This window comes from Octopus sinensis, linkage group LG5 (genome assembly GCF_006345805.1).
Source record: "Octopus sinensis linkage group LG5, ASM634580v1, whole genome shotgun sequence".
Taxonomy (NCBI): Eukaryota; Metazoa; Mollusca; class Cephalopoda; order Octopoda; family Octopodidae; genus Octopus; species Octopus sinensis.
This window is the reverse complement of record NC_043001.1, coordinates 31873770-31896269: the sequence shown is the minus strand read 5'-3', so window position 1 is coordinate 31896269 and position 22500 is coordinate 31873770. Positions and strand designations below refer to the sequence as shown.

At 34.3% G+C, this 22500-nt stretch overlaps 1 protein-coding gene across 1 annotated transcript in view; it reads left to right on the top strand.

Annotated features, from left to right (window-relative positions):
• The window catches only part of LOC115211760 (dual specificity tyrosine-phosphorylation-regulated kinase 1A), a 509539-nt gene that overhangs the window by 102436 nt on the left and 384603 nt on the right, over nt 1–22500 (top strand). The gene's annotated exons all lie outside the window — the stretch shown is intronic.

The following is a 22500-nucleotide window of genomic DNA, read 5'->3' as shown; positions in this document are numbered from 1 at the left end:
TGCCTTCATAGCCATTTAAAATATTGATTTCTTTCATAGCATTAAGTAATAGGTTCGCTATTCCAGACGGTAAGAAAACTATAAAATTATTTAGTTTATTTTTCCAGGATTTCTTTTACCGATTTTTTTTCCTCACAAATCACCAGAAATCACAGGACCTGTACCTACCTTCAATAATGTTGTCGAGTAGAACATACGAGATATTATCGACACTGGATTGACTCTGGCAGGACTTGGATATATATATATATATATATATATATATATATATATATATATATATATATATATATTCTTTTTTTTTTTACAATTTTTGAGTGAACCAAACTTCTTTTTAAGCAAATTGTCTTCATTAATTCTGTCTTCATTTCACTCCTGCTTCTGCTGGTGTTGTTGTTGTCGTTGTTGAAGAAATAAACTGGAATTAGAATGCATTACATTGCAGCATAACACATCTTTTATAAAGGTTTTGAAAATTACATGATTGCAAGCGAGTGACTCACTGCTTCAATATACAGAGTTCCTGCTTCTTGTTGCGGATCATGGAACACTGGTTCATAATACACGATTACATTGTGAACCATCGAGGGCAATTTACCTGTTCGCTCGACCTGCTAAAAATGATAAGCAAATTACTGTTATTTCACGCCTTTCTGTCTTCAAACAATGAATTACAGAATGGGTGCACTATAATTGAAAGTACCGATGGGATAGGCGCGGATAGAATATCGTTGATAAGAGGTTTGATTACTCGGGGCTAATTTCATGTGGTGCTACGTAACACCTGCTACTGCGGTTTTCCCACTTGGGTGGCGGGGATCTATGCTACACCTGTAAGAGTACAAACCATCAACCTTTTTAGTGGAACATCTTATTGATTTGGTTGCAGACAAGTTTCTTTTCCTCTTCTTTTTCCAGGGAAATAGATTATATACACATGTGTGTGTGTGTATACATATTATGTGTATATATATATATATATATATATATATATATATGAAGACGATGGCTCAATGGTTGCCAGCTCACTGTAGTCTATACATACATATTATATTATATCATATTATATTTTATTATATTATACTATATTATAGTATAGTATAGTATGGTATATTATTTTTCATTATAGTATAGTATACTATGACATATTGATTTATATTATAGTATATATTTCTTTATTACCCACAAGGGGCTATACATAGAGGGGAGAAACAAGGACAGACAAAGGGATTAAGTCGATTACATCGACCCCAGTGCGAAACTGGTACTTTATTTATCGACCCCGAAAGGATGAAAGGCAAAGTCGACCTCAGCGGAATTTGAACTCAGAACGTAACGACAGACGAAATACTGCTAAGCATTTCGCCCAGCATGCTAACATTTCTGCCAGCTCGCCGCCTTATTTATATTATAGTATAGTATAACATATATTACAGTATAGTAAAGTATATTATATTTTATCATAGTATTGTATATATAATATAGTATAGTGTAATATTTATCATCTTATTGTATATTATATCAAATGTCCCTGTCCCTATGTATATATGAGTGTATATGGATATAATGAGGGTGCAACAGAATTTATCAAAATTTGCTATCAGTTTATGTGGGGATATTTTTACTGTCAAATTTTGAAATGAAAGTACTGATCATTGAGCAATATCAAAATTAGTGTTTTAGAGAAAATTAAACATACAGAGATAGTTTCATTGGGTAAATATGGTTTGAAAAGAATATGAATTATACAATCTGTTTCAATTATGGAGAAGAAGGAAGAAATAAAAAGTTATTAACCATCAAGTCTAATGCTGATATCGTGTGGTTATCTAAGATTATAAGATATTTTAAGGATATTAGTAAAGAAAAAGTGTAGTCATTGACATTCTGAGTAAATTTCTGGAAATGGTAAAATATTTTGGTAAATTTTACAAATACTAGTAAGAAGTATTTTGTATCAACACCTTTGTGCAAGAACTATATTGCTTATTTGTCTGTTGATTTTTGTTGTTTTTTAAAGAACATTAGGGAGTTGTAAAGCAGAATTCCTTAGAAAGAAATTCTCATTGACAGGAAAGAAAAAGTTTAAATGTGTTTGTCATTGAATTAAGTAACATTTAAGGGATCTTTTCGGTTTGACCGGCAGTTTTATTAAATAATTTCCACGTAACTAAACACTTTTAAACTTCGTATACTTGTAGAATGTGTTTATAAAATATCTTTTTCTCTTGGCTTTATTGCGAAAATTCAATGGTTTGTAAGATATTTGTTGGTTTTTTTTCTTCAATTTCTGCAATTTCAACAAATCAATGACGTCTCTTGAGATGAAAACATTCTGTGCCGTATGAATATGTCCCTCGTTTAAGAAACAAATTGGGTTTATTTACATTTCTGAAGAAAAAAATATATCCTTCCCCCCACCCCTAACCCTAACTAATTTTGAGGGCTGGTGGAACACGGAACTACGTTTCCTCGCTCATACCTCGTATGAGCGCAAAGATTGAAAATGCTAATGTTGATGGAGGAATTTTCTTATCGAAGACTTTTAGTAATGCAATCATTTCACAGGTGGAGGCGCGTGGCTTAGTGGTTAGGGTGTCAGCACCATGATCGTAAGATTGTGGTTTCGATTCCTGGACCGGGCGACGCGTTGTGTTCTTGGGTAAAACACTTCATTTCACGTTGCTCCAGTCCACTCAGCTGGCAAAAATGAGTAACGCTGCGATGGACTGGCGTCCCGTCCTGCTGGGGAACACATACGCCATAGAAACCGGGAAACCGGGCTCATGAGCCTGGTTAGGCTTTATTATTAATCATTTCACAAAGAATACCAATCGTATTGATATTGCTTAGACTAAATGATTAACTATTTCTTTCCTGTTTTTTCACAGTAGTTTATAAAAATAGATAGACAGGTAGTTAAATAGAAAACAACTAGTGGGACGATTATATAGTAAAAATATAAACAAAATTTAATTTTTGAGAATGCATACAATAGATAGATAGATAGCAGTACAATTTTATAATATATAAATTGATATTAAAAAAAAATCTAATTTTTGTAGGAGCATATAATAAATTCAGGATTCCAGTTTCGCCAAAAGATTACCTGATTCCTTATTTTCTTTCTTTTCATTTTCCCATAATTCCTGTATATATATATATATTATATATATATATATATATATATATATATACTCTCTCTTTACTCTTTTACTTGTTTCAGTCATTTGACTGTGGCCATGCTGGAGCAACACCTTTAGTCGAGCAAATCGACCCCAGGACTTATTCTTTGTAAGCCTAGTGCTTATTCTATCGGTCTCTTTTGCCGAACCGCTAAGTTACGGAGACGTAAACACACCAGCATCGGTTGTCAATCGATGTTGGGTAGACAAACACAGACGCACAAACATATACACACACTTACATATATACATATATACGACGGGCTTCTTTCAGTTTCCGTCTACCAAATCCACTCACAAGGCTTTGGTTGGCCCGAGGCTATAGTAGAAGACACTTGCCCAAGGTGCCACGCAGTGGGACTGAACCCAATATATATCCAATATATAGATGAAGCTTAGTGTCAAATTTTTGCGCAAAACCAGCAATACCGTCGATTAGGTCGATTATATTAGCTTCAGTGCTCAACTGGTATTTAATTTATCGACCCTGAAAGATGACAGGTAGAGTCGACCTCGGCAGAATTTGAACTCAGAACGTACAGGCGGATGAATTACCGCCAAGCATTTTTTTTTTTATCCAAGTACTGACGGTTCTTCTAGCTCAGTTGTAAACAAAAGAAGTACTCTGCACACGTAACGTGTGGGGTACAAGTTTTTGCTGTTGGGTTGCGCGTCCGATATACAAGCTTACATGAAAAAGCTCTCGCTCATACACGAACATACGTGTGTATTGCATGCAGCGGGTGAGGAAGCTTGTGGCTAAAAATTCCCATTGCAATCTAGAGATCCTTAGTTCGATATCATTACATGACTTACTGGGCATGCGGTTTTTACCTAGCCATGGCTCACCCTAAAACTTCTGAGTAAATTTCAATCGAAGTGTGGGAAGTCAGTCGAATGGGCTACAGACGGAATAAGGAGGACTTTTTTGTTTCACTCTGGGTCTCGCTGAATCTGCCTGAAGACTACGTTAAGAGTAAGAGTGTCTGGGACAAAGTTATCTATAACTTGATATACGGCGAGCTGGCAGAAACGTTAGCGTGCCGGGCGAAATGCTTAGCGGTATTTCGTCTGCCGCTATGTTCTGAGTTCAAATTCCGCCGAGGTCGACTTTGCCTTTCATCCTTTCGGGGTCGATAAATAAAGTACCAGTTTTGCACTGGGGTCGATGTAATCGACTTAATCCCTTTGTCTGTCCTTGTTTGTCCCCTCTATGTTTAGCCCCTTGTGGGTAGTAAAGAAATATATAACTTGATATACGTGTATATTACTTACGAGATTTAAGTAATTTACTAGTTACAAAAAGTATTTCGACATCATTTTCATGTACCACACTTTGCCAGATTCTCGGCGACTACATCCTTTCATTGCAATACAGTGAAACGGGATGTGTTGGACGAAAAGAATTTTGTGGGTGGTTTCTCGCTTCCTTCTCACAACAAAAAGAAACAGGTTCTGAAAGGAAACGAACCCAGTTCTCGATTGCAACTTCATTTCATCAATATCGAAAAGATGAAAACAAAGCTGACCCTGGCAGTATTCAGAATGCAATGAGCTGGAACAAATAACTATGCTCTAATGATTTCAGCAATCGACCGCCCTATATTTCAATATAACGTCTGTTAATAGTATAAGATTTGCATATATCTAGACGGGGGGGACCAAATGTATTTATTTTTATTGTAAACATTGCTAAATTCTATTCTAATAATCGTCTCGCAGTTATTGTTGTGAATGGTACTAGTGGTTTCAGTGTTTATAAGGGACAATTTTTTCCTCTTTTTCTTCGTCATCTTTGCTAGGCTGGTTTTAAATTTAAATGGTTGAAGGTAGTATTTTCGATTTCAATTTTTATTTAATGAATCGATTATTTTATTTGTGTATGTGTTAGTTTGCAAGTTTGTTTTCTCCTGGGTGAGGTCAATGAGCGAATCAACCACTTATCTCTGTACCCGTCTCTTTATATCTACTTAACCATGGATATTAATGGGGGCGGGATGTGTTGGAGAATTCATTACTGATGCTTGCTATCAATTCTGAAAAGAAGTGTACGCTGTATAATTTTGTCCCCTTATTTGAATTTGCCATGAATTAAATGTAAACTTTTGAAAAGAAAAAATATATATATCTGTCTGAAATGACGCTTTCGTACGTGTTTCGACATTAAGGTCAATACATAATGAACTGCGATTCCTTATTGTATTAATGAAGAAAAGGGGAAAAGGCAGCAAGAAAAGAACGTCAAATTTAAGTAAATACCATCCAAAGTGATTTTACTTCGCTCGGAGGACAAAGACTGGCTTTACCTATCCACTTCCACAAACATTTCCACATTTTAAAACTCACCATCTCGTTCTACTCCTTGTGACAGTGGAACATTTACCTTATATTAGTGAAAGATATAGTAACAACGTAAACTACTTCTGGTGGAATAATATTAAGAAGATAGAGCTTGTAGCTGACAGTTTCGGAGTTCCTCATCCTGAAACTGGTATCGCAATACGTTAACCTAAAAATATGTTCTTTCTCAAATTGTGTCATTTTCAGACGGCAAAGCATTATCCGAAGAAGATACGGTTGCTAATTCTTGCAATTCGAGCGATAGAGTAGAATATTAAGTTAACTTAAAATGTATCGTTTCCCCAAAAATAGTTTGTACGTGATATAATGGACGGGATATATACATATATATACATATATATATATATATATATATATCTGTAAATGTAATATGTAAATTATTCGGTAACCATGATAAAACTCCGAGTTTCGGATGTGGAAATCCACACTGCTATCTCTTCAGTTATCCGGCCATCGGAAAGATGCTATGAAAAATGATCGTTATACAAAGGGAAATTACTGTGTGATACATATTACCTTTACAGATAAATTTACATAATATCGAGGTCTCTTTCTTTCTTTTGTTGTCTTACCATTTTTATCAATATACTAGCAGTATCGCCCGGCGTTGCTTGGGTTTGTAAGGGAAATAATTATATAAGCATTTTTAGAGATGTAAAGTATAATAGCCATCTCAATATGGCTAACCACAAAGGGGAGGGGTGTTACTGTAGCTTTTTACGTTCTGAGATTTAATAATAAATTTTAGAGTTACTACTTCCCTTATATATGTCAAAAATGGATTAAAATGGGAAAAATCGATGGTAAATTTTTTTTAAATCGTAGACTCATCGTAGACGCGCGCTAATACCCAGACGGTCTCGATATGAATCACGACTATAAGATACCCGGTTTTGGTTAAACTGCACCGCAAAATGTGGGAGTAGTTAGGAATCTAAATCGTAGGAGACAGACACACAACCTCACTTTTATATATAAAGATTTCCTCTATTTACATAATATTGAGGTCTCTTTCTTTCTTTTGTTATCTTACTGTTTTTACCAATATACATATATATATATATATATAAATATATATATAGTTACAGAGATGTACTTGCATAGCAGTGACTTGATCTGAGATCGTGTGCTGGAACGAAAACAGTTGCAGCGTTGAAGGTGTTTATAAGCCATTTAAGAAACACACAAAAACCGTTAGATTCACTTCAACATTTAAATTTAATTTGTGAAAATATTTTCGTCGCTTTGAGACCGCGACCTGTTAGCACGATATCTTTGTCAGTGAACAGGTCGCGGTCTGAAGCGACGAAAATATTTTGGCAAATTAAATTTAAATGTTGAAGTGAATGTACGGTTTTTTGTGTTTCTTAAATGGCTTACAAACACCTTCCACGCTGCAATATATATATACACACATATATATATATGTATGTATGTATGTATTGTGTATATGTGTAGCATGTATGTGTGTGTGTGTGTGCGTGTCTGTGCTTGTGATTGTCCTCCACCACTGCTTGACAACGAATGTTGGTTTGTTTACATCCCTGTCACCTAGTGGTTTGACAAAGGAAACAGATAGAATAAGTACAATGCTTACAAAAATAAAACTGGAGTTGATTCATTAAACTACAATTCTTCAAGGCATTGCCCCAGCATGGCCACAGACCATGGCTGGAAAAAGCAGAAGAATAAAAGAATACATTCTCTGCTTTGGTCATATGTTGAAGGCATGAGAAAGCTTGAGTTTACATGAGAAGGCCTAACAGACCTGGTAGAAACACCAGCCAAATCTCCCTCAAATCACAACCTTACTGTCTTATGTATGTATATATATATGAGCCAATGAGGGGGACCTCTACATGGTAGCTAGACCTGGTAGAAATAGCAGCCAAATTTCCCCCAAATCACACCTTACTGTCTTATCTATGTATATATGTATGTATGAGCCTATGAGGGAGACCCCTACATGGCAGCTAGACCTGGTAGAAATAGCAGCCAAATTTCCCCCAAATCACACCTTACTGTCTTATCTATGTATATATGTATGTATGAGCCTATGAGGGAGACCCCTACATGGCAGCTAGACCTGGTAGAAATAGCAGCCAAATTTCCCCCAAATCACACCTTACTGTCTTATCTATGTATATATTTATGTATGAGCCTATGAGGAGAGACCCCTACATGGCAGCTAGACATGGTAGAAATAGCAGCCAAATCTCCCTCAAATCACACCTTACTGTCTTATCTTTCTGCTACTTGGATATAGGTGTTATATTCGTCGTAAAAAAACTTTCCTGTCACACACTCACGCACACGCACACACACACACCACACACACGCACCCTCACACACACACACGCGCACACCCCCACACACACCCACTTCACACACACGCACGTTAGCTTACAATTTTATTTATATATTTGCGTGTCTGTGTGGAAATAGGAAGTGGGAGGCACAGTGTGAAAGAATCACTCACTACAGTAAGTCAATTACTTTCATTTTATTCGTTGCCCACTGTGTGTGTGCGTTTGCGTGTGCTGTAAACCAGACTAAGAAAAGCATTTGACACACACACCAGAATGTGAGTTTTCTGTAAATTTTGCTTAACTGGAGTTTAAATTTTAAAAACTGGACCTGGCATGACGCGATACATTGTACTCTTAAAAATGCAAGGTAAATTGTAATTGAAGAAATCCTATATTGTAGATTTGTATAACTCCCAAAGGGAGGCAGCTAAAATCTGCCTTTTATAATAAGATATATATATATATATATATATATCATAGAAAGTATTCTATATATATACTTGCTTTTCCCAGGCTTACAGCTGTTTCACAGCCTACATCCTGCTTTAATAAAATAGTGTACAATAAATTATTTTACATGCTGTACCAATATGCATGATGCATCCATAAATGAGCTAGCCTTCTTTATCTACATTGATTTGTAAATGTACCATTGTATTGTATAATGCATAATATTCATATTGGTCCAGATATATAAAATAATTTATCATACACTAAGTTAGTACTGCATTATCAAGGCTGCAAACCGGTTGTAATTCTAGGGATATCAAGTAATTAAACAAATATATCCACCTCTCATCCCTCCTGACGTTTTATGGTTTATATAAACCTTATCGGATATCTTGGAATTCAGCTGCATAAAACCCTGCATTATACTCTTCTATATTGGATTACTATGCGGTATGGTGGTATGAAAGCCGGATCCACTAGAGGAGCTTTCTGTGATAGCCACATTATTCTATGAATCTATATAATGCAGAAAATGTTTATATACATATTTATACGTGTATATATATATATGTGTGTGTGTGTGTGTAGTATATGTATGTATGTATGTATGTATGCATGTATGTATGTATGCATGCATGCATGCATGCATGTATAGATAGATACGTACATACATACATGCATTCATGCATACATACATACATAAGAAATTAGGATAGCACAAGTTTATATTATAATGCCTACGTGCGTTTCAACATTATTATTGTTTTGAGTCCTGCAATTTATATGCTCAACAGCAAACGGATTATCAGTGTGTAATTTACTGCATTGTTACAAATAACTATGACATAGTTATCCGAAATCCTTATACTTCATTTAATATATATATATATATATATATATATATATATATATATATATATATATATATATATATATATATATAATAAAAGCAATTAAGATTCAAGTCAATTCTAATGAATTTACTTGAATGCGGTACTTAACTTAGATGCACCAGAAAACTATATGGTGTTAACCATACAGTAATGTCGGGTGATTATAAACGAGAAAGAAGCAACAAGAATGGATTAGTTTTTAGTACAATTGTTTCATACAAAGACAGGCTTTATTAAAAGTTGCAAAAATTGCAGCAGATAAAAGTGTCCCGTTTAAAAAGCCTGTCTTGTATGAAACAATTGTACTAAAAAACTAATCCATTCTTGTTGCTTCTTTCTCGTAGATATATATATATATATATATATATTTTTGTGTGTGTGTGTATGTGTGTGTACATATTAGGTATGTATTTTTATTTATGTGTGTATATTGTCTTATATAGTCAAATATATATACATATGTAGTATTTTTATGTATGTATATGTATAGATATTTGTAATATATATATATTATAATATATATTATATATATATATATATATATATATATAATAAAAGCAATTAAGATTCAAGTCAATTCTAATGAATTTACTTGAGTGCGGTACTTAACTTAGATGCACCAGAAAACTATATGGTGTTGGGACACTTTTATCTGCTGCAATTTTGCAAATTTAATAAAGCCTGTCTTTGATGAAACAATTGTACTAAAAACTAATCCATTCTTGTTGCTTCTTTCTCGTATATATATATTATATATATATATATTGGTGTGTGTGTGTGTATGGGTGTGTACATATATAGTTATGTATTTTTATTTATGTGTGTATATATATATGTCAATATTATACATATGTATGTATGTTTTTTATGTATGTATATGTATAGATAATTGTTGTATATATATATATATATATATATATATATATATATATATATATATATATATATATAATAAAAGCAATTAAGATTCAAGTCAATTCTAATGAATTGACTTGAGTGCGGTACTTAACTTAGATGCACCAGAAAGAAAACTATATGTTGTGGGACACTTTTATCTGCTGCAATTTTTGCACTTTTAATAAAGCCTGTCTTTGTATGAAACAATTGTACTAAAAACTAATCCATTCTTGTTGCTTCTTCTCGTATATATATATATATATATTTGTGGTGTGTGTATGTGTGTGTACATATATAGTTATGTATTTTTATTTATGTGTGTATATATATATGTCAATATATATACATATGTATGTATTTTTATGTATGTATATGTTAGATATTTGTATATATATATATATATATAATAAAAGCAATTAAGATCAAGTCAATTCTAATGAATTACTTGAGTGCGGTACTTAAGTTAGATGCACCAGAAAACTATATGGTGTTGGAGACACTTTTATCTGCTGCAATTTTTGCAACTTTTAATAAAGCCTGTCTTTGTATGAAACAATGTACTAAAAACTAATCCATTCTTGTTGCTTCTTTCTCGTATATAATTATATATATATATGTGTGTGGTGTGTGTGTATGTGTGTGTACATATATAGTTATGTATTTTTATTTATGTGTGTATATATATATGTCAATATATATACATATGTATGTATTTTTATGTATGTATGTATAGATATTTGTATATATATATATATATATATATATATATATATATATAATAAAAGCAATTAAGATTCAAGTCAATTCTAATGAATTACTTGAGTGCGGTACTTAAGTTAGATGCACCAGAAAACTATATGGTGTTGGGACACTTTTATCTGCTGCAATTTTTGCAACTTTTAATAAAGCCTGTCTTTGTATGAAACAATTGTACTAAAAACTAATCCATTCTTGTTGCTTCTTTCTCGTATATATATATATATATATATTTGTGTGTGTGTGTATGTGTGTGTACATATATAGTTATGTATTTTTATTTATGTGTGTATATATATATGTCAATATATATACATATGTATGTATTTTTATGTATGTATATGTATAGATATTTGTATATATATATATATATTATATATATATATATATATATATAATAAAAGCAATTAAGATTCAAGTCAATTCTAATGAATTTACTTGAGTGCGGTACTTAACTTAGATGCACCAGAAAACTATATGGTGTTGGGACACTTTTATCTGCTGCAATTTTTGCAACTTTTAATAAAGCCTGTCTTTGTATGAAACAATTGTACTAAAAACTAATCCATTCTTGTTGCTTCTTTCTCGTATATATATATATATATTTGTGTGTGTGTGTATGTGTGTGTACATATATAGTTATGTATTTTTATTTATGTGTGTATATATATATGTCAATATATATACATATGTATGTATTTTTATGTATGTATATGTATAGATATTTGTATATATATATATATATAATAAAAGCAATTAAGATTCAAGTCAATTCTAATGAATTTACTTGAATGCGGTACTTAACTTAGATGCACCAGAAAACTATATGGTGCTAACCATACAGTAATGTCGGGTGATTATAAACGAGAAAGAAGCAACAAGAATGGATTAGTTTTTAGTACAATTGTTTCATACAAAGACAGGCTTTATTAAAAGTTGCAAAAATTGCAGCAGATAAATTTTTGCAACTTTTAATAAAGCCTGTCTTTGTATGAAACAATTGTACTAAAAACTGATCCATTCTTGTTGCTTCTTTCTCGTATATATATATATTTGTGTGTGTGTGGTGTGTGTGTGTGTGTATGTGTGTGTACATATATAGTTATGTATTTTTATTTATGTGTGTATATATATATGTCAATATATATACATATGTATGTATTTTATGTATGTATATGTATAGATATTTGTATATATATATATATATATATATATGTTTATATACATATGTGTAAGTACGTATATATATATGTATGTATGTATGTATATGCATATATGTATGTATGTATGTATATGCATATATATATATGTATATGCATATATATATATATACGTACGTATGTATTTGCATATATATATGTATGTATGTATTTGCATATATATATGTATGTATGTATATGCATATATATATATATATACTTACATATGTATATACATATAGACATACATGTGGTGGTTGTCTACTCCTTATACAGAGTTTAACCACCTCCTGTACCTACACCTTAGCACCATCATGGCATCTGATGTGGCTTTTTAAACTAGACAATGTTCTGAAAAAACACCCACATAGATTGCACCCCCGATGTGGACCACAAAGAGCTGCAGATAAGTTCTGCTTTTTGTGGATCTTAAAATGTCTCTTGAGGCCTCCGTTGGATTTGCTTACCTTCTGACATACACTGCATTCAAAGGTGTGCACAGACATAAAGGCAGAATAGTTGGTGGATTTCTTTTCACATGCGTTCACAGATGAGATTTGTAGGCCAGTAAAAGACAGGTATGGTCTGTCACAGACTGTGCACGTAAAAAGGTCATTGTCATTCACCTTCTCGATCGTTACATTCTTCCTTAGATCAATTTTGAGTCTAACTTGTGTTATCCTGGCCCCTTCAAATGCTTGCACTCCACTCCAAACCTTTGTTCCCCATCCAACTCGATCCGAAGCAAGGGTTTCTATATCTTCTGGAACCATTCCCAGTGACTTCATAATAGTCCTTATGCCGTCCTTAAACCTTTTTTTTAGGTTTACGCCAATAGTGTTTCCTCTCTGTATGCTCACCATAAAACAATCGTTGCGGTATGCGTTCATCTGCCATTCGAACAATATGGCCACACCATCTGAAATGGTTCCGCAAAATCATAGCTTTAACTGAAGTGATGCCTGCAGATGAGTAAAGCAACTCCATTTAATTTTTTAAATGCGATGAAGGTATTTTTGGTGGAATTGTTCTAACAATTTAAAATGCCTTTCATAACATGTTCAAGTTTCACAGGAATATAACAGGGATGGTAAGAGAAATGATTTGCAAAGAGCCAGCTTTGTATTATTATTTATATGTCGCTGGCACTAACACGTGACTGGCTGGCTAAGAATGGCAAAACTTTCAATGAAATTTTTGTGACTAAATAAAGGCATATGTCAGACTGGTAACTCTCTGAACACCGGCTGCAAGAGGCGACCATCCTTGCCTCATATGTGCATTAAGTTTGTAGATCTAGCAGGACTGAAAAGCCACATCCATATTGCCAAAAGTTAACCCTTTTGCTACCAACAAGCCTGAGTTCACCCTTGGTTCTATGATAAAAATTTCTTGCTTTAAATTGAGCGAAATTAAAACTTTCCTTCAATAGTTTATGCTTAATTTGTTCTCAACACCCGCTTAGTAATAAAATTATTTAAAAACATGGTCACAAAAGGGGTCGGGATAATCGAGCGATGGAATTGCTCGAAATCCAGTTTTAACCAGTGTGTGCATATATATATATATATATATATATATACTTATATTATTTTACTTGTTTCAGTCATTTAACTGAGGACTGAGGCCACTGAAGTACCGCCTTAAAGGGCTTTAGGCGAAGAAATCGACCCCCAAGACTTATTGTTTGTAAGCCTAGTACTTGTTCTATCGGTATCTTTTGCCGAACCGTTAAGTTATGAGGATGTAAACACGCCAACACCTGTTGTCAAGCGCAATGTTGGGGACAAACATACACTGACACAAACACACACATACACACATATATATATATATTACCACGGGCTTCTTTCAGTTTCCATCTACCATTTCCTCTCACAAGGCCTTGGTCGACCTGAGGCTATAGTAGAGAACACTAACTCAAGGTGCCGCGCAATGGGACTGAACTCGAAACCATGTGGTCAGGAAGCAAGCTTCTTACCACAAAGCCATACATTCGCCTCTGTGTGTGAGTATGTGTGTGTGTTTTGGAGTGTTTGTGCGAATATGAAATGGTGTACCATATATTACCATAATTCAAGATGGAATAAGACTATACATAATTATGTAGAATGTAGAATCGAAAAGCCCTACAGAGTACCATCTGGTACAGTTTCATAGAACTGGATGATACATTAACAAGATTCGGATCACTGGGGATGAATTGTGAACGCATAAGTACATATGTTTTACGTGAGGATGTGAGCATGTGTGCGTGCGTGTGCATGCGTGCGTGCGTGTGCATGCGTGCGTGCGTGTGCATGCGTGCGCGCGTGCGTATGTGTTGCCTGCGTGCGCGTGTGTGTGTGTGTGTAAGTCTTTGTAAGGCTCATTCATATTAGTGTGATGTAGTGTCTTCGCGATGGTTCATTTTACACCACGCTGCTCGAATGTGTGCATCTGTGTATGTGTTGTGTCTATGCGTATGTGCGTGTGTATGTTCGTGCCTGTGTGTACATGTACGTTAGAGTGGCTATGTGGTAAGTAGCTTGATTACCAACCACATGGTTCCGGGTTCAGTCCCACTGCGTGGCACCTTGGGCAAGTGACTTCTACTATAGCCTCGGGCCGACCAAAGCCTTGTGAGTGGACTTGGTAGACGGAAACTGTATATATATATGGGTGTGTGTTTGTGTGTCTGTGTTTTTCCGTCCCCCCAACATCGCTTGACAACCGATACTGGTGTGTTTACATCCCCGTAACTTAGCGGTTCGGCAAAAGTGACCGATATAGAATAACTACTAGGCTTACAAAGAATAAGTCCGGGAGTTGTTTTGCTCGACTAAAGGCGGTGCTCCAACATGGCTGCAGTCAAATGACTGAAACAAGTAAAAGAGTAACCATATAAAGTATGCATGTGTATATATACGTGTATATACATTCACATATATGTAATATATGTGAGTATGAATATGTGTATTTATATCTACATTCACATGTATACGTACATATTCGTGCATGTACATGTGCAAATAAGAAGCATAAATAGATATTGAATATATATAGGTAGATAAGTAGTTAAATAGACACAGTGGGTCAGAGTGCTGAAGTTGATAAGTATAATCTTGTGATGTGTTTTGTAATATATATATACATCCGCACACACACACACATATATATATATATATATATATATATATATATATATATACATATAGAGAGAGAAATAATGAGAGAGTTAAATATATGTGTGTATTTATACGTGTGTGTGTATGTGTTGTGTGTATGTGAAACTATGTGTGCAAGACATGTTTTCATACGTATGCCGATGTATTTATCTACATGTGTGAGTGAATGCGAAAGGACACGCCCGCGCGTCACAGACGCACTATCTCAGATGTAAGTTGTATATGCTCCATAAACAATTGGCTGCTGTTCGGAGATGATGTATTTTCTTCCTTTACAGAAGAAAGCTAGTCTTTGTAATATATAGTACTGGTATGTGAAGTATTCGCTATCACTAGGAAAATATATGTATATATTTTTAAAACCATACTGAGGTCGGCTTCGCTTTCCGTATTTCCAACGTCATAGATTAAATGCCAATCATTTTTGTTCCTAGTCATCTTAGTATTGTTGTTGTTTTTTAGCCCGCGGTCAGCTCTCGTCTAGCAGACCTATGATCAAATGCATTCAAACTGTGACCACCCTAACTTTTTTACTTGCATAGTATTGAGTTGCCCGGAAAGTTCGTGCCGATTTATAGTAGCTTACCTTTCGAATTATTTTAGAACATGGTTGAGACCATAAAATAGGATTTGACTACACCTCCAATTAAAGCACAGTTTAAGCTATCTTTTCACGGAAGATGGTTTATGTTCCTATAACCTGTGTTAATTCTGTAACCCTTTTAAATGGAAGATAAGAAAGTTTATTTTCGGCACTTGATGCTTTGGGAACCAGACAAAAATTGCTGCAGCTCGGCTGGGATGTGTTACCCCACCCTCCATATTCACTAGATATTACTCCTTCGGATTTCCACTTATTCAGGTCTGTACAGAATAGTCTTAATGGTAAAAATTTCAATTCTTTGGATGACGTAAAAAGATACCTTGATGAATCTTTTCCATGAAACCACCTTAATTCTGAGAAGAGGGTATTTTCAAGTTAAAGGAAATATGGAGATGTATTATGCAACAAAATGGTTCATATTTGGTTGATTAAAAATGTAATGGCAAGTATTTATTGACCTTTTTCTTTCTCTTAAAAATCGGCACGAACTTTCCGGACAACCCAATATATTTAAGAATAAGTGTAGCGGTGTGACGAAATCATTAAGAGCATTGGGCGAAGGAAGTGCCTTAGTGTGTTCTGGATCTTTATGGAGAGTTCAAATGCCACCATTTCACATCAAACCTCACTTTTCGATCGGGATTTAAATCCCAAAAACAAGAAACAAAAGCATTTCAGCGAAAACTGGGAGATGGGAAGAAATGCTTTTGAGCATACACAAACACCAACCCCCAGCAACAACTAGACATGTATTATCAATACCTTCATCAAAGATAGATCCCCACAACCACCACCACCACTATCACTGGCACCACCATTATAAACACACGCAGAGCCTAATTCACACACACATACACAGAGTTAGAATACGAACAAAAAGAATTAACTGCACTACCATAAATACAAGCAATAAGGAGCTAATGGATCACATACACCAATATTAATATATATCAATATATAAATGATCAATTATAAAAATAGAAAAGAATAAAAACTAACTAGAAGTTAATTTTTTAAAAAGTTATCTTATACACAAATAGCCAATTCTATCTGTCGATCTAACTGTTACCATGTTACTGCCTACACCAGTGAACCAATCTTGACGAAACTTTGCACACATGTTAAACTAAGATCCAGTTCAATTATCAACTAATTGTATTTCAATAAAACTCTATAATGGGCCTCACTAGAAGGGTTGGCTATTATATGATAAAATAAGAAGGGTGCAAACAGTCTTAGTGCGAGGGAAATGTAGTAGCATAGGGAATGTGACTGATATCAGGCACAACGTTGTGTGACAAATATGGAGTGGCAATGAGATGTTAACGTTAATACAGCAGTCATATACACGTGACACTGCATACATACTTTCTTAAATACATACATACATACATGCATACACACACACATATACACATACACATGCACATTAGTATCTTTTAAAACGCCGAGGGAAGGAAAGAAAGGTTGGTGTGAGAAATACGTAGCTTTAAAGAAAGAGGAGGTAAGTGGCTTTTCTGCTGTCCATCGCTAATAAACACACACACTCACACATCCATACATATTCATGCATACGTACAAACATACATACATACATGTGCCTACTATACACCACTTTAAACTCATGATTACCTATGTGTTCGCTTGTAAATGTGTGTGTGTTTGTGTGTGTGTCACATTCTATAACTGTCTGTCTCTCTATTTATAAAGGGTCTTCCCTGTTGCTGTCACACATTGTGAAATTTCAAAATTACGTCAAAATTTTCAAAGTTGGTATATTGAAATAATCTATCACGTTAAATCTGATTTTGTTATTTATTTGTTCCAGAAAAATTGCAAAAAAAAATGTTACTGAGGTTTAACGTTTAATTCATTTTACCTAATCAGAAAACAGGATTTGGAAGCTGGCATTTTCTGCATGATAGCTGTCTAATCACAAAATGAAAGCAAATTCACTGCGAAAAGGAATTTTTATTAAACAAACGTAAGCAAATCATTATGACGACCCAAGTTGGAGGAAAGTCTAAAGTTTTAATAAGTTTTAACGAATAAAATCAGTGGAAACGTCAAACAGTCATGCAAATAACTTACAATGAAAAGAAATCCTCATCGAAGTTTTTTGCGAAAAATTACACAAATTTTTCCTGACCAAGAGGCCTATCTGTCGGGGAAGGCCTGACATGGAATAAATAAAAATTTATACAAGGCATTTTAGTGTAAAAATTGCCCGGCAACGACGGGCTATTCAGCTAGTTTTTAATAAAGGAAATTAAAATTCTTTAAATGTGCGTGTGAACAATGAAGTTCCACGCAATAGTGCCATAGAGGAAAGTCCAGATTTCATCCAATAGTCGCCTTGAAATAAATAATTGAATAGCAAATTCAGTATTGTGAAAGTAAAAATAATTTTCGACGATAAAATTTTTTGCTTAATATTATATGTCCGATCTCTAAAAAGACATACCGTTACGGAGATCCGAAGATCAATTTGAGAAACAATATTAAACTAAATAAACCAAAGTCCATCCGCCGTCATTTTTAAAATAGCGCAACAGAAAATTCAGATTTGTTACGATCAAAGGTTTTTGAATATAATAACTTTGCTTATACTTGACTCGATATTTTTAGGAAGCTGCCTAATGCTCAAACAGTGCAATAGTATTTTAGAAAGCAACCCAAAGGTCATTTACCAAGCGTTTTAGAATAACTCCACAAAGAATTCCGATTTATATCGTTGATTTCTTTAGAGTTGTTTCGTTCTTTATTTTTTTATGTGTCCTATTTTCGATAACTAAAGAAATATTACTACAAGACTGTCTAAGGCAGTGAGGAGGCAGGATCGTTACCGCGCTGGGCTAAATGCTTAGCGTATTTACGTTCTGAGTTCAAATGCCGCCAAGGCCGACTTTGCCTTTCATCTTTTCGGGGTCGTTAAAAGAAGTATCATTCGAACATTGGGGTCGAAGAAATCGACTTACTCCCTCTCCTCATATTGCTGGCCTTGTGCCAAAATTGGAAACCATTATTATAAGACTGTCTGTGATTCATTCTTATGCTTTGAATATCGCAGTAAAAATCTTGATGTCTGTCGACAAACCACGTGTTCTGAATAGGTATTTAAGATAGAATTACAAAGTAAAGACTACAACCGTCATTACCCTGTTAAAAGTTTCTCCTTCTTCCGTATCTTCTAAATAATTATGTAGTCTATTGTATTATTTCTTAAAAGTTAGGTTGACATTGACAAACTTGTTTCTCGCAGTCTTTCGGATTTTCTGAATCAATATCGATGTTGTCTAAATCTTAACTTGAAAGGATTCTCAGTCATGCCAATATAGTCTTTAGAAACAGAATTATCAGAGTGGTTAGTACTTTACATAATACTTTTATTTTGAAGTACATGAATTATGTAATGCGTAATTTATGGAATTAAAGCAATTACATATATGCAGAGGGACATAAACTATACCTCTATTGTATGGTGAAGTTATATGTACAGCTAAAGTTTAAATATTATTTTTATTAAATATTATATAATATAGTTAAATTGACAGTGTACAACCATTCTATCGCCCCACCACCGTATATATCTCTATGAGATATTTAGAAATTTAATATTTCTGATTATATAATATTTGTTATCTCGGAAAATATTTACTTAATAAATTTTCTAAAAAGTGGTACTTGTTCTCACATTAAGACTTAATGGGACATTGACCGAAGTAAGCTTGCGGTTTCTATTTTTTTTTAGGCTGTTGTGATTTTTTATCATCATTATCCTATTTTACGTAAAATAGCCAATCTGAAAGAAGCGGCCCAGGATAGAACTGACTGGAGGACACTGATCCAACGAGTGACCGAGAGTCGACTTCGACTGAGCGGATAGATAGATAGATAGATAGATAGATAGATAGATAGATAGATAGATAGATAGATAGATAGATAGATAGATAGACGTAAATAACTCTTTCTATAAAGCTTCCGTATTTCAGCACTTATATAATAATAACCGATTTCTTAAAGGAAAACATACCAAACGAAATTTTGTCTACCAATACCTTTCAATGAATCATTAATAATATCAAGAGTGCTTTGAAGAGATGCAGATATATTGTAACTTTCATTGGCTTCCTTATAAGTGAGGATTTATTTGTTTAAGATAATAATCCCTCTCATATATAAAGTTAAGTAAAAAAAAAAAAAAAGTATGAAGGAGTGAATACACTCCTCCTCGCATTTTTTAATTACCTTCTTAATACATTTAGGGGTTCATTGCTTCCTTTTCAGAGATCTTCCACTCCTCTTTGACTTCCATCGGCTTCCTATCCTCACAAGTGGATAAAGGGATGGTTATTCATGTCATCACTATCCACCTGTTGTTATTGTTTTTGTACAGCAATGACTTAAGGAAGACAACTTCTTAAAAACCCGGTTAATTTCTGGAGATGAAGGCGCAGTGATTTTTTCAAAGCCTTCAGAGTTGCACCCAGTGTCACCTTAGAATCAGAAGTCTTCCAGTCTTGCTGCTTTTATAGCTGGTTTCCTTACCTCAAACCCTTTAATTACATTTACTGCCACATGTGTAGCATGAATTTTTAACCTTGTATCATTGATCTTGAAGATCTCTTCTTGGGACACACCACAGATCACAACTCTGGAATTTGCAATATCATGAGAACTTGTCTATAGTGAGCACACAAAACTACATTTAACTAAAAATTATATTAGCACTGACTACACATGCATATTGCATCACGGTAATGACCACAATCAAGAAGTTAGTATCGTCCTTGATGGCGAGCTTCGTGTTTCTCAATCCAAAATTATTATATAATCATTTTATGGACAGCTGTGTGTCTCGGGCTATTTGAGCTTGTGCTTTCGCTCCGGTACTAGTTTTGAAAATGATGCCTATCGTCCCAAATCTGTCTCTGCCAACGAAAGAGATCTCATTCCATCTAACTTAGACGACTGTCTCTATTTGCGCCTAAAAGACTTTCAGGAAAGTTTTTTCTGGTCTTAGCAAAAAGGGTTATGATATTTTCTCTTCTTATGTGCATGGGAAATAGGACCAGGAAGAGAAGTTTACGTTTTCGTTATAAAACGCTTTCATGCATTTATCCTCTCCGTGCAATGATTCGTGTCCAGGTTTCTCGGCTTTAAGAGAATAGTTGCGAACGATGTTACCAGATTTGAATTCGCAACAGTTTCGTCTTAGAAAATACATGTATATTTGCGAATGATATTTCTTTTGCTGTTGTCAAAAGACTTGCTTGTAATTTTATGTTTTCTCTTCTTTTTTATTATTTGCACAGCAGTCATATTTTTTTTCTTTAAAATTAGTAATTTTTCAGACACTTATATTTGTTTTAGCTTTTGACTGTTTGTTTACGAGTTACTTTATTCTATTCTGTGGTGTTCTCCCATGTAACGGATGCCATATTTGACAAAAATGTTTGAGGTGTGAGAAAAACGGAGTATTTTTTAAAGAATAACTATGTTGTAATATCCCATACGAGGTAGACTTCCAGATAGTCCAGTAGAAAATATTTGTATGAAATCAATTTGAAAATTCTTCTTTTCGTGCTACGTGAGCTTGCTAGAATCCAGGATATCGAGAACTGATTTGAAAAATACGCCTGAACAGCGAGCTCAATATCGAATAATAATAATAATAATAATAATATAATAATAATAATAATAATAATAATAATAATAATAATAATGACAATAATATTACAGTTGAATGGCTCTGCAGCCTGAAGCAAACAGCTTCTTATCCCCAGCAAGAGGCTATCCACTTCACAGAAGACAGTATCAGAAATATGAGTAAAAAGATAAGCAAATGGAAAGAAGCAGGACCTGATGGTATACAGGGATTTTGGATAAAAACAAGTTCAGTAGGTGCAATAAATTGATCGCAGAGCAATTTAATGCCTTGATCAATGGAGAAGAAGAAATCCCGGGTTGGTTGACAAAAGGATGGACGGTGTTGTGTCTGGAGGATGCACCAAATTACAGGCCAATTTCTTGCCTCCCGTTAATGTGGAAGTTACTGGTAGGAGAAATAGCAGAACTGTACAAATTTCTTGATGAGAACGATATATTACCGACGGAACAAAAAGACCGTGGAAGGAGATGCAGAGGTACGTAAAGGGCAGATAAAAATGTCACGAAACATTCTGACCGACGCGCAAATCATTCTGCCAACTTACAGATTATATGATAATAATGCTAATATTAGTTTCAGATTGTGGTACATGGACATCAGTTTTAAAAGGGAGTTTAGTCGGTTATATTGACCCCTATACTTGACTGACACTTATTTTAACGACCCTGAAGTATAAGCAGTAAAGTCAACCTCGATAGAATTTGAGCTCAGAACGTAAAGGGCTGGTAGAAAAGCCGCAAAACATTCTGTTCGTCGCACAACAGATTCTGTTAAATCGTCGCTTTTATGAAATAATACTAATAATGGTTCCAGATATTGGTACGTGATCATTTGAGGAGAGGAAGCTGATGCCATCGATCGCAGTATTTAACCAGCGCTTTATTTTATCAACTTCGAAAAGATAAAAAGATAAAAGTTCACCGTAGGAGAATTTGAACTCAGAACGGAAAAATACAGGAATGCATTTTGTCGTACGCGGTACCAATTCTGCCGCCTGCTGCCAACCAT